The sequence below is a fragment of the Sorex araneus genome, chromosome 5 (assembly GCF_027595985.1).
Source record: "Sorex araneus isolate mSorAra2 chromosome 5, mSorAra2.pri, whole genome shotgun sequence".
Taxonomy (NCBI): Eukaryota; Metazoa; Chordata; class Mammalia; order Eulipotyphla; family Soricidae; genus Sorex; species Sorex araneus.
Window position 1 is genome coordinate 3,489,569 of NC_073306.1, and position 14,041 is coordinate 3,503,609.

At 64.0% G+C, this 14,041-nt stretch overlaps 1 long non-coding RNA gene across 1 annotated transcript; it reads right to left on the bottom strand.

The window, feature by feature from the left end:
- Nucleotides 1-306: 306 nt before the first annotated feature.
- Nucleotides 307-10,112, bottom strand: LOC129405120 (uncharacterized). Its single transcript, XR_008630343.1, has 3 exons — nucleotides 9,982-10,112; nucleotides 3,501-3,660; nucleotides 307-440 (listed from the first exon to the last, which is right to left on the bottom strand). It is a non-coding gene; the product is annotated as an uncharacterized LOC129405120 (long non-coding RNA).
- Between the last annotated feature and the right edge of the window lie 3,929 nt (nucleotides 10,113-14,041).

Here is a 14,041-nt window from a genome sequence, read left to right on the forward strand (position 1 = left end):
GCTCCAGAGCCCTCCCCTGCCCCGCCCACAACCTTCAGGCCCTGCCCATCAACCCGCAGCCCCCAGAGCTCTACCCACCCACCCACCAATAGCCCCGCCCACAAACTTGCAGCCACGCCCCAGAGCTCTCTCCTGCCCCCCACCAGCTCTCAGGCCCCGCCCCAGAGCCCCTTCGCCCCTCCCACCAGCTCTCAGGCCCCGCCCCAGAGCCCTCTTAGCCCCTCCCACCAGCTCTCAGGCCCCGCCCCAGAGCCCTCACCAGCCGCAGGCTGAGCAGATCCAGGCCGGTCCAGGGGTCTTGCTGGTTCTCACGTCCCCGGGCCCCCAACGTGCAGCACTTCTAGGGCAGTATACTTGCTGATTGCTTCCTGCACTAGTACTCACAACAACCAGCTAAGACACTGCCAAAGAAACACTCACAGCGGCCCGCCTCGCCGGCCCTGCAGACGGGAGGGAAACGCGGGAAGTCGGGAAGTGATGGAGCACCTGCCGCGCGGGTGGGAGGCCCGGGGTGGCCAGGGGCCCCGACACTCGGGCTGTGTCCCCAGGAAGAGAGAAGGGGAGAGAAAAGTGAGGGTGGAGGAAGCAGCCGAGCCTCCCCAGGCCCCAGCGAGCTGGCCAGCGAGAGGGGGCGGATGTCCGGTCACTGCCCTGGGGACCGTGACCAGGGACAGAACAGCCTGAATCCCCCTGAGAGCAGGGGACAGAGGCTGCCCTGCTGACAACGCCAGAGGGCCCTGTGGGATCTTGCACCGGAGAGATCTGTCTGGCTCTGTCTCCCAGGGTAGAGGCGAGCGGGCAGCCAGCCCTGTCCCGGGGCAGCACCTTTACTGAAGTCAGCGGACGGGTGCGGGGAGTTGGGGGCTCCTGACATAAGGAACTCCATCTTCACTCCCCTCCCAGATGCCAGCAGGAAGGACTCGCCTCTCCGTTGTTCCCAGGGTCAGGCGTGAGCCACTAACAAGGACAGCCCATAAACAAACCCTCAGCTCCCGGAATCACTACCCGCCCCCCCCACCAGCGTGACTGTCCCCCCAACCTCAAGCCGACTGTTCTTCGTGGTTGTCAGCCAGCTTAGCCGTCAACCGGCTTATCCTGCCTGGGTAGCCTTGCCGCCGCTGGCTCCTGCCCCACACTGCGTCCCCGGGTGTCTGCTGCATACACTCACCCCCGCCTGTGCTCGGGCCGCCAGGGGCTGCGAGTTCTTTGGGCCACTGTCCGCTTGGGTCAGCGGCTCTTGATAGAGGCCCCACTAGCCTCTCTGAGTGGCCTCGTTTGGGTCTCGCCTAAGGCCCTGATAACAGCCTCAGGGCAGCTTCACGGCGGCACCCACAGGGTGGGGTCCCGAGTCAGAGGCTGATGAGGACCCCGCGGGCAGGCAGGGGCTCTGTGCAAACCTGACTGGCCCGAGCCAGCTCTGCACCACGGAAAAGAAAACCAGAGGAAAGAGGCTGAGAGAGACAGCGCAGGGGATAGAAAGGAAGGGAGGGGAGGAGAGGGGAGGGGAGGGGAGAGGAAGGAAGGGGGGGAGAGAGGTGGGGAGGGGGGAGGAGAGGAGGGAAGAGGACAGGAAGGAAGGGGAGGGGAGAGGAGAGGAGAGAAGGGGAGAGGTGAGGAGGAGAGGTGAGGTGAGGAGGGGAGAAGGGGAGAAGAGAGGTGGGGAGGAGGAAGAGGAGAGGAGAGGAGAGGAGAGGAGACGAGAAGAGAGGAGAGGAAAAGAGGGGAAAGGAGGGAAGAGGAGGGGAAGGGAGAGGAAAGGAGGACAAAAAAAGAGAAGAGGAGGGGCTGGAGCAATAGCACAGCAGGTAGGACGTTTGCCTTGCACGAGGCCAACCCGGGTTCGATTCCCAGCATCCCATATGGTCCTCTGAGCACTGCCAGGAGTAATTCCTGAGTGCAGAGCCAGGAGTAACCCCTGTGCATCGCCAGGTGTGACCCAAAAAGCAAGAAAAAAAAAAGAGGGAAGAGGAGAGGAGAGGGGAGGAGAGGAGAGGAAAGGAGAGGGGAGGGGAGGGGAGGTGGGGGGAGGGACCAGGGAAGGGGAGGGGAAGGGGAGGAGAGGAGGGGAAGGGAGAGGAGAGGAGGGGAGGAGGGAGGAGAGGAGGGGAGGAGGGAGGAGAGGAGGGGAGGAGGGAGGAGAGGAGGGGAGGGGATGGGATGGGAGGGAACAGGGGAGGGAGGGGAAGGGGAGGAGAGGGACTGTGGCGCCGGCATGGGGCTGAGAGAGAGCAGGGCTGAGGCACGGCCTGGCGTGTGGCTGACCCCATCCACAGCCCTCCTCAGCACAGATGTGTCCCCCAAGCACCGCCAGGAGCGACCCAGAGCACAGAGCTGGGGACAAGCCCCGAGCACGGCCGGGTGCTTCCCGCTAGAGCAAAGGCACAGGAAGCGGGCAGGGAAGCTCAATGGCCAGCCCGGGCTGCGGGGCTGTAAGCATCCCCCGCAGTGGAAAAGCTGAGAAGGGGGCGCCCGGCAGGCCGAAGGAGACCCCCAACGTCGGCCCTTCTGTGTGGCCCTGGCGCCCGGGCTGGTGGCACCTGCCGGACCTGCTGGTCTGGCCCCGCCTCCCGCTGGGCTCAGCGCCAGGCCCGCCCCGGGGCCTTTGTCCGCGCACCCACCTGTGGACAGGTGCCCCCCCTCCTGCCCGCCCCAGTCGCCGGGCACTGGACTGTCCCTTGAACCACGGGATTCTGACCCAAGAGCCGGTGCCGAGAGAGAAGAGGAAGGCAGGGAGGAGGGCACGGTCCCCGCCCCCCAGAGCAGCCCCCGGGGTGCCGAGGGACTGGAGCGGCACCCGCACCCGAGTCCGGCTCAGGGTCAAGGGCTGCATTGGGGAACGTGACTACCGCAGCCCAGAGAGACTGCCCAGAGAACATGCCAGAACCTGGAACAGAAGGCCTCTGCGGGAGGGTCAGGACCAGAGGCAGGGGACCCCCATCCCTCTGCCTCCCCCCTGCAGTAGGGTCGCGTTGGGAGGGGAGCCTCCGTGCTCTCACCAACCAGAGCACTGTGGGCTGGGGAACTTGACTCCTTCCCCCCCTCCAAACCAGGCGCGCAGGCGGCCAGGGGCGGCTCCGGGCTGCTGGCCCCCTCTGCGGGGAGCTGCAGGGGTGAGAGTGTCTGTGCACCCCGGGCCCCTCGCTCACCCCCGGCTCAGAGGCTGCCAGGGTGCCCCCGAACCCCGATGCTCCCTCCCGGGCCTGAGGCCACAGAGCCCATCCCGGTGCCACCCCCAGGCCAGCTCGGGGGATCCCCACCTCTAAGCCTGTGACCCCCAGCAGCGCCGCCAGTGTGAGACCCCCATCCTCTCATCAACAATCAGGGGAAGGGAGGGCCGGGGAAGCCCGGCACCCCTGGGCTCAGACCCGGGGAAGGGGAGAAGTCCCGTCCCCGAAAGCGCCCACGTGCGCCCCGGGAGACTCTGGGCAAGCGTTTCCCGAGCGCGCTGGACAGGAAGTCCCGCCTCGGAGGGTGCAGCAGGAATTTCTCAATTTACATACCGAGTCCCGTGACGAGCAGCTGCGAGGCTCCCGGAGGGGGGAGGCGCTGTGGGCGGGGGGTGGTGAGTCACAGACGCTGACCCTGGCCTGGTGGGGAGCGAACTGGAGTCACAGCCCCGTGAGCCGGACCCAGGGCCGGGTTGGATGAGCCGGTTCATCCCTAGGAGACATGGCACAGCCGTGAGGCGCACGGCCAGCCAGGCTGGATCCCCAGAACCCCAGAGGGTCCCCGAGCCCACCAGGACTGACTCTCTGAGTGCGGAGTCAGCTGGAGAAAGCCCTGAGTACCCCCCGAGTGCGCCCTCCCAAGCCCAAACAAAAACCACATAAACCTTGGGGCGGGAGAGACGGTTTAGCAACTGGACCCTTGCCTTGCAGGGGGCAGACCCGGGTTGGACCCCTGAGCACAGAGCAGGAGTAAGCCCTGAGCACTGCCGGGGGGGGCCCCAACAAACAGAAACAAGAGAAAGCTGGTTCTGCAGCCACGCCCCGGGGTGCCCAGTGTCCGGGGGCTCCGTGGTCCAGGGGCCATCTGTCCGCGCCTGGAGACTTCTGGTCTCAGGGCATGGAGTGCTGGGTCGGGGGTCCCGCTACCACGCAGGGTTATCCCTCCCGATGCCAGCAGCCCTGAGACGGGGGAGCAGGCAGCTAACCCCCAAGTCTCTTCCCGTTGCAAATGCCGGGGAAACACACGCCCGGCGTGAGTGGACACGGCCCGCGGAGGGGGCTCCTACCTGCAGAGGCCAGGTGGGTGTCACTTAGGGGTCCTCTGGGACAGACCCCACAGGGGCTTCTCCCGCCCCTTGCAACCTCGGTCCCGCCCGGATAAACGGGAGTCTCTTCCATGCCAGCTGTCCTGACCCGCCTGGCCACGGCCACTCACAGGCCACACTGCTGAGTGCGGGGGGTAGAACCAGCTCGCCATGTGATGGGCACATCACACAAGTGAGGACGCAGTGAGGACACAGAGTGACCCCGGAACCCTGGCCAAGCCCGGCCAGACTCCACCAGGCTCCAGAGACAAGCTGTGGGTGTGTGCATGTGTGTGTGCGTGCGTGCGTGCGTTCGTGTGTGTGTGTGTGTGTGTGTGTGTGTGTGTGTTCATAGGGGGTGCGGGGATGCCCCCAGGGTCCAAAGAAAAAGAACGGCCGAGGACAGTGGTAGGGGGCACAGTGGCTCCAAGTGCAGACGCCACCACGGGGACAGCCAGGGAGGGGCCCCGGGAGCCCAGGGGCACAGCCCAGTGACCGGACAGGCCATCCAGGCCGCAGGAGGGGGACAGCCCAGAGCCTGGGCACAGGAGCGGCAGCCAGAACCCGCTCACGTAAAGCTTCGCTCGTTCACAGTTTTGCTTCCCCAAAGGCAAACGCTTCTCAACTCTTCTGAGAATCCCGACCACAGAGAGGCCGGAGGCGCCTTTCTGGGAAGCGCACCCTGGCTGCCCGAACCCTCACAGCTGACCACGACCGGCAGGTCCCAGCCCCAGCCCACGCCGAAAGGGACAGTGAGCCCCCGTGCCCCTGGGCCGGGAGAAGCCACGAGCCATCGGAGTCGCTGCCCGCACCCCCCCACCACCACACACACCCTGGGCTGGTCACTGCGAGTGTCCCAAAGGCTGTCCCAGGGGAGACCTGGCCTGGGGAAGTGAGGGCTCTGTACCGGGCCCTGGGGAGAGGGTCCTGGAGGCCCTCTGGGAAATGAAGAGGGTCTCTGGACCCCAGGCAGGCACCAGGGGCACCTTCCTGCTTGCAGAGGCATGGCGGCCACCACACCTGCGACACAGAAGTCACCAGACCAAGGGGGCGCGGCCCCCAGCACTGAGGCCATGACCTGCAAGCAGGATGAGGGGGTCGCCCTGAGCATGGCCACAGTGGCCCCCAGACAAGAAATAAAAGGATAAAACAAAACCGAGAGGTCCAGATCTTTCGATGGAATCAATGACCAAAGGGGGAGAAGCCAGGGCTGGGAGATGGCGCAGCAGGGAGGGGCAGCGCCCCCAAGAGAAGCTTCTGCCCCCGGTGCCCGCCCGGCCCGCACCTGCCACCACTGCTGACCCCGGACCAGGCCCGACCCCGTGAGCCCCGCCGCCTCCTCTCCAGCCGTCCTGGCTCCAGGGGTCCCCGCCTCTGCCTGGCACACAGGAGGCTGCTGAGTGACCGCCACCCCGTCTCGGGAATATCCGCCTCCCAGAAGCCCCGGTCCTACCAGCGGGACCCCAGACACCCCCCCCACCACTCCAGGGGCACCCGCCTCCCCCCGAACATCAGCAGGTGCCAGGCGCCACAGAGAGGGCACACTGCGAACCGAGACACAAAATGGAAAATTACATGCAAATTCGTCACTGCATGTGTGCGTGTGAGTGTGTGTGTGTGTGTGTATGTGTGTGTTTAGTTTAAGAATATGCAGAGGGGGCTGGAGTGATAGCACAGCGGGTAGGGCGTTTGCCTTGCACGCGGCCGACCCGGGTTCAAATTCCAGCATCCCATATGGTCCCCTGAGCACCGCCAGGGGTCATTCCTGAGTGCATGAGCCAGGAATGACCCCTGTGCATTGCCGGGTGTGACCCCCACACAAAAAAGAGCAAAAAAAAAAAAAGAATATGCAGAGATGGGGTGGGGCTGGGGAATCTGGCTCTGTGGTAAAGCTGACGTTTCACGTGTGTGCTAGGCTGAACCCCAGCACACAAAGCCAAAAAAATCATACACACACACACACACACACACACACACACACACACACACACACACACGCCTGACGCCTGGCAGCCCAAGTAGAGAGTGAATCTGTTCTCTTTCGGCTGAAGCCAGAGCAACGACGCTCTCTCCAGTCTCGAGTTCCAGCCTCACGCGGGCTCTCAGGGTGACGGGCTGTGCTGGCAGCGGGCGGGCGGGTTCCTGGGATCGTGAGGGGGCCTTGGCTCCTGTGGATGCAGACGTCCCACCTGCCCACTTTACTGACCCCCGGAAAGGGTGGCACAGGCAGGGTGGCGGCCGCGCCCGCGGGCAGCCCAGGTGTGCCCAGTGCCCGTGAGCCCGGCGGCCAGCACAGCGCGTGTGGGGGCAGCGCCCAGCGAGGGGGCTGGGGGGGACACCTGACAGGGCATCCCCGTCGGCCCTGCACTGGGCAGGGCCACAGCAAGGACGTGAGACAACACAGCAGGGGCCTCGGCCTGAGCGACCCCGACATCCAGAACCCCCCGCCCCGCTCGCCACTGGCTCCTGCTCAGCACCCAGCTCGGGGCCACTGCGGCTCCCAGATCCTTGGTGCAGGACGGGGCACGGGTAACGGAGCCCAGGGTGGAGCCCGGGTAACAGGAGCACTGCCCCAGGCTCGGTTCTGACCCGTTATCCCCGTGGCGCCCCTCTGGCCGGCGTCAGATGTTTCAGCTCCCTGAAACACCCGAGGAGGAACTTGGGGGACGGGAATGCCACCCATCGGGGAAGGCCATGAGGGGGAGAGACCCTGACCCAGTAACAAGTGTCCCTGACTTCCAGCCTGCACGGCTCTTCCCAGAAGTGACCAGCGCTGATTCCAGGGCCCTCGCTCAAGCCAGAGTCACCCACGGAGAGTCTGCCCAGCTGGGGTATACGGCAGGGCAGAGGGGGGAATCACCCCAAGCCCAGAGACCAATTCCTTCCGCTGCTGGGCGCGGGCGCCCCTCCGTGACGCAGCTTCCCTGGAAGAGCTTCATGGCTCACGGCCACCCACCAGTCAGCAATGGAGCCAGGAGCTGGTGGCGCTGGTTCTGGGGCGGGGAGTTGGCAGCTGGGCCCTTCACCCCTCGTCACACAGGGGGCTCCCTGCTGGGGGGCGGGAGCCTGACCCCACAGCCATGGGTGGGCTCGGGACAGAGGGACGGGGCTGCAGGGAGCTCAGTGTCAGGGCCAGAAGGGGGCCCAGCTGTCCCCCGTGCAGCCCGCAGGCCCCTCCCCGGTGCAGCGTGCCCTGGGTGGGCCTGCGGGCCCGCCCTCTGCGACCTTCTCTCCGGGGGTGGCAGCCGGGCAGGGCTCACTAAGCCTGCGGCCACGTGACTGGAAAGGGCAAGGAGCAAGCAACAGACACACGGATGGGGCTTACCCTCCAAGCCCTCATCTCCCCCTGCCTCTCCCGGCCTCCTCCCTCCGCGCTCTGGCTCTCATTCCTACTGAACCGTGGAACTCAGCATGACGACACTAACCCCTGCGGGCAGTCCAGGCCGTGGGGTGTCGGGAAACCAGCTAAGAGGGGCCGGGAGACACCACTCTTTCAGCTGTGCGTGGTCCACAGGGTTCAGAACCGAGGCTACAAAAGCCACGCATGGGACTAGAGAGGGTGCTGGACCCTCCACCCCCCTCCCCAGACAGCGAGCGTCCTGGGGTGCCTGTGGGAGCCCCTCTTCCGGAATGCGGGGGAGACGTGGAAGAATGGGTCCCCGTGAGTGTGAATTCCCTCCGGTCAGCCACATGGGGTGCAGTGACCCAGGGAGGGGCGCCCGGCCAAGCACTGAAAGCCACAGGCAGCCCCCGCCCCCTCCCCCCCAGGGGGCCCCAGTGGATCTCCACAAAGCTGGATTCTGCCAGCAGTGAGGTCAGCTGGGCCATCCCGCCCGGCCACACCTCATTGCCCGGCCCGCCCAACCACACCTGTCCCCTGCCCTGCCTGGTCAGACCGCTTCCTGGAACGTGCGGCTGCAGCTGTGCCGTACGAGCCGAGGACGAGAAGGCAGGTGTTCTCCGGGTGAGAGGAGGTGGTCATTTGGGGTTTTTTTTTTGTTTTTGTTTTTGTTTTTTTGCTTTTTGGGTCACACCCGGCGATGCACAGGGGTTACTCCTGGCTTTGCACTCAGGAATTACCCCTGGCGGTGCTCAGGGGACCATATGGGATGCTGGGATGGGATTCGAACCCGGATCGGCCGCGTGCAAGGCAAATGCCCTACCCGCTGTGCTATTGCTCCAGCCCTCAGGAGGTGGTCATTTGTGACCCCCCCCCCAGGAGAAAGCTGCTCTGGAGAGGACCACAGTTCTCAAGAATCAGGTGTGCTCCTCCTGAAGCCCCCCACACCCACTCCCGGCACTCCCCCAATTCCAGGCCCCCTCCCCCACCTGGGGGGTCCCTCAGAGCCTGGCCGTAAGGCCCTGCTTGGCCTTGGGCCTGTCACGGGCACGGGAGTGATGGTCGGGCCAAAGAGAATAACAGCCCCGCCATCGCCTCCCACTGACGGGCCTCGCACCCCCCCACCCCCGGGGAGCACCTCCAGGCCCGAAACCCACACTCAGATATACCAGCATGTTCTCGCACCCGCCACCGCACGGATCAGGTCCTCAGAAGGAAACTAAGAACATACGTTAGCTCACGCCTCGTACAGAGAACACACGCAGACGGTTTCTCTTACCGTGACTCCCTACACGACAGCCCAGCAACTATCCACACAGCACCCAGAGGGGGGCCCTGGGGCGGCTGGAAGCCGAGACAGGTTGTGTGAGGGACCGGAGAGAGAGCAGCATGGGGAGGGCGCTGGCCTTGGATGCGCCCGACCCGGGTTCGGTCCCTGGCAGAGGGTCTCGCCAGCACTGCCAGGAGTGATTCTTGAGCACAGAGCCAGGAGTAAGCCTAGATCACCCCCCAACAGCCCACCCCCGGCCCCTCCAAAAGTAATGTGGCTAGGTGAGATGCACACACCTCCACCTGACATTAGGGGCTGGGGGGATAACGCAGCGGCTGCCTGCCTTGCACACAGCCAACCTGGGTTGGGGTCTCTGGACCCCACGTGGTCTCCCGAGCCCACCAGGAGCAATCTCAGAGAGCAGAGCCAGGAATAGCCCTTAACACCACTGGGTGCGACCCCACACACAAAACCAAGAAAACGAAAAATAACTATAAGGAATTTGAGCATCCAAGGCATTTTGGCAGGGCGGGTGGTCCCAGAAGCATTCAGCTGCAGAGACCAAGGCTGTAGGGGGGACATCTGGTGCAGGGGGATCTGCTCCCTGCACACCCCCCTGCGTGCTGAGGCCCACGATCAAGTTACTCCCCCCACCGCCACCCCGCCACACAGACCTCAGACAGAACTGAGCCAAGCCACGAGGCACGGGCAGAGATGAACAACAATATCTAAAAGAGCAATCATGACAGTACAATAATGAAACTAGAATGAGAGCAACGGGCTGTGCTGGAATGTTCTCTCTCTCTCCCTCCCTCTCAGTAACCTACTGTCTGTGGCGGAGTTTACCTGGAGCGCGTGAAGCCCGGGTGAGGGCTGGGCAGCCTATGGGGGCCGCTGGCACGAGCAGAACCACGCCATCCCTCACCCAAGTCCGGGAGATAGTGGCCTGAGGACGTGCTTTGCATCCGGAAAGCCCGGGTTCGATTCCCGGCACCGCAGACCCCCCAAGTCACACCGGAAGTGAGCACAGAGCACAGAGCTGAGAGTACCTCCTAAAAACCACTGTGTGTGCCCCCCGCCCCGCCCACACACATACACAAAATAGAAAAGTGTACCCACCTCTGCCGCTCTCGCCATACAGTGCTCGGGCAGGAGGCACGGGCGAGTCCAGCCCCCGGCTGCTGGCCACACCCCGACAGGGGGCTCTGTCTCACGCCTGTCCCCCGATGCGCTGAGGAGAGAGCAGAGCCCTGCGCGTAGACGGGAAAGCGGGTTCAGAGGTGTTACGCTCTGGCCAGTGCCACCGAGGAAACGAGGGGTGAAACACGGACCCTCTCCGCCCCCAACAAGGACGGTCTCTGCGTTTCTCGGCTGCCGTAAAGACGGCGCCTAACCCAGTTAACTTGACACGTATTTAAGGAGAAGCGGGAGTGTTAGCCTCCGGTACAGTAATTAGGCTGCAATGGAAACAGTTCACACAAATGAGCATAATTAGCACTCTGGGTGCACAGCCGCGGCTGGCGTTTCTGGAAGCGTTTGGGAGAAGGTGTGTGCCCACGGAGACGGCAGAGAGTGAGCGTGAGGGGAGGCGTGTGTCTTCCCCCCGTCACTGTGCACGGATGGCATTTCCCTCTGGGTGGCTAAAACAGAATGGAGCTTGGGAGCATCGTGGGATGTTTTGGGTGGGCTAGGAAGATCCGTGGTGGGTGCCGACGTGGGAGGCAGGTTCAGTGGGGTGCAGGCTCAGAACTCTGGGCAGTGGGCCAGGAGCATGGGCACGACGCGGAAAGGAGGGTTCAAGGGTAAATTTGGGGGCTGGAGCGGTAGCACAGCGGGGAGGGTGTTTGCCTTGCATGCGGCCGACCCAGGTTCGATTCCCAGCATCGCATACGGTCCCCTTAGCACCGCCAGGAGTAATTCCTGAGTGCAGAGCCAGGAGTGACCCCTGTGTGACCCCAAAAAAAGAAAAATAAAAGAGTAAATTTGTCCTGGTGGGAAGCATGAGTTTGGGTCCCCTGCAGCTCGCACCATCCCTCTCCCCCCTTCTCTTACCTAGTACAAAGGCATCACGGTGGTCCCAGGGACCTGACTCGCACCCTGGGCCTGTGGTGCCGGGGGCCAGGGGCCACTCTCTGCAGCACCTGTTCAGGAGGGGGTTCCAGCGTTGCGCCCCTCAGAGCCACTCCAAGGGGCTGGCGTGTGGCAGTGGCCAAACTGAGGCATTCACGGAGCCTGGTCAGAGTTTGGTCTTTCAAACCCGAAACTGAGCAAAGCGCATTGTGGAATATCCCCAAACAGAGCTTGTCCCGGGACCTTGGCTGTGGGCAGACAGACGGGAATGAGCCCAGTGAGGGCAGCTGCATGCTGGAGCCCACAGTGACCAGCCCTGGGCACTAGGTGACTTGTACAGCCCCATCCTGTGCCCGTGTCTCTTCCTGAGTGGCCTGGCTCCCCTCCCCGCCCCCCTATCTGTCCTCCTCCCCGCCCCGGCCTGTCCTGTCCCCCTGCCCCTCCGCCAAGCCAACCCCCAAACCCCCGAGCCTCAGGTGGTTACATCAGCACAGGGGAAGGCTCTGGTCCCTGCAGTGAGGAGACTCCATGACAGCAAAGGTCTCTGTCACCCAAACCCCAGGGCATTTATTAGCTATTACATTTACTGTCCAGTCTTCAGACACTCAGCATTATACAACAAACCCGAGTCTAAATTTCATGCCGGCCTGCACCCACTCCAGCACCCACCTATTCATCCACCCATCCCCATATCAACTTATCTCTATATCCATCCACCCACCTACCAGTTAATTTATCCATCCATCCACCCATCCCTGCATCCATCCCTGCATCCATCCATCCACTTACCCCTGTACCAAAGAGCCCTTCATCCACCCATTCTTCTTTCAACCCTCCGTCCATCCCTGTATCCATGCGTCAGCTGACCCACCCACCCATCTCTCCGTCCTGCATCTACCCATCAGTCCACCTCTGAAGCTACCCACCCACTTCTCCATCCATCTACCATACGCATTTGCCTACCCACCCATCCCTCATACCCATCTATCCACCCGCCCCTCTATCTGCTGACCCACCCAGTCCAACATCTGCCCACCCACCCATTCATCCACCCACCAATCCATCCACCCGCACCCCTGCATATCTCATCCCTACATGTACCCACCCACACTTCCACCCACTCGTGCATCCACCACCACCCCATCCCTCCATATGCCCACCCAGTCGCCCGCCCCTTCTGCATCTACCACTCGCCCATCACGACACCATCTCCACCTACTCGTCAATCCACTGCCTAGCCCCCCACCATCCATCCCTCTCCCGTTACCCTCTCGCCACTACTTCTGCTCCTCTGCCACCCACAGACCTTGAACAACACTGCCCCCGCCACGCACAGCCGATCCCGCCGTGTCCACTCTCTCCCCGTTCCCCAGGGAAACTCTTCCTCCTCCTGCTTTCCCTCCAGGGATGTGTCCCCACACATCCTCGGCAACTGCACCCCATCTCCTAGTGTTAGAGACCATCGATCTGAGACCCCCTCGAGCTGACCTGACGTCTACACAGCAAGTTCCCAAACCCACTACCGCCCCCACCAGGGCGTCCAGGGCGCCTTGTACTGCAGCCGGGTCAGAACCATGAACTCCAGTTCATCCACGAGTCCGTGGTTCTGACTACGCCCACAGGCACTGGTCAGCGTCCCCTCGGCTCCCAACAAGGTCTCCACACAGCCAGCCTGAAGGGCTGAGAAGACACGACCGCGACAGCCGCAGACCCCTGAAGACCCCGACCGCAGCCCTCTGGACCCCAGCGCCATGCCCCAGCGCCCCCAGAGCTGACCCTATCTGGCCTCACCAGTCACTAAGCACCTCACCGGGCCCCCCGCACATCCCCCAAATGCACCCCCCAAGGACTGTGCCCTTTCTGCCTCCTCAGCCCAAGAAGCCCCCCTCCCCCACCTCCCCTTACTCCTGTGACTTCACCCTCCTCCTCCCTACAGTCCTCCCTCACAGCACGAGTCACAACCTGGCACTGTTGGAGGGTTGAGTGAGCTGGTTTACGGACTCCCGTGCAGCCCCCACCCACACCAGGGGGTGAGCACCACAGCCAGGCATCTCCCGGGAGCTCTGGGTCCCCTGAGGCCGGGACAGCGCCAGCGCATGCAGCGAGCAGGCAGGTATTCGCCGGATGGACATGCAAGGCCTGTGTCGTTCTTTCCCTCATACACGTGGGTCTCCGGGGCTGAGCAGTGTATACCTGGGCCTGGCCTGTCCACCTGCCCCTCCCCCTCTCCCTTGGAGCCCAGGGGCCAGGGAGCGGGGGCTGCAGGCTGGGAGGGCAGTGAGGCCACTTGTCCGCGGATGGCACCACGGGGCACATGGAAGGGGCAGGAAAGCATGACCGAGGGGTTCCCGGGCTGCAAATCGAGGGCCAGCGGGCAGGGAGGAAGCTGGACGGGCAGGTCCTGCCAGCCCTGGGGCTTGAAAGAACAAGCAATGGGCCAGCACCCCACCTGGCCACAGATGCTGGCACCAGCTGCTGCGGCCCCAGGACCCTGGAGACTCATCCCAGGGACACGGGCCAGGACAGGAGCCGCCCTGGCAGGGCCCAGGGGCTCCAGAGAGAGGCTGCGGGCGCCAGGCTCTCAGGGCTGGGCAAGGCGGCACGGGCTGGCAAAGGCTGTTGCACCAGGAGATCAGACTCCAGCAAAGGGGGGCCCTGGGCTCTTCCTGGAGGCTGCAGGGAACCAGAGAGCAGGCAGGGGGCACGAGGGTGGGGTCCCTGGGTCAGTGGCGGGTCAGTGGCGCAGCTCCCTGCGGAAGCCCCCAGGAGGTGCACGGGTTGGAGCCAGAGACCACACCCACCAATGGCAAGCGCGAAGGTCGACTTCAGGCTGGAGCACGGGGGCGCATTTTCTCCACCTCCTGAGATTTTCCCCAGCAGCCTGGGGTCACCCCCACTCCCAGGCAGGAAAGGAAGCCTTCCTCTCCCGGGGTCCAGCGAGCACCCTGTCCCTGCCTTTAGAATCCTCCTGACACCCGCGCTCCCGGCTCCTCCCCAAGATGACGCGCCGTTTACCTGCGCTCGCCTCGGGCCGCGCGGGTTCCAGTCCCTCGTCCCAGGGTGGGGCTCGGGTGCACGACCCCCGACACCGCAGCGCCCCAGTCTGCAG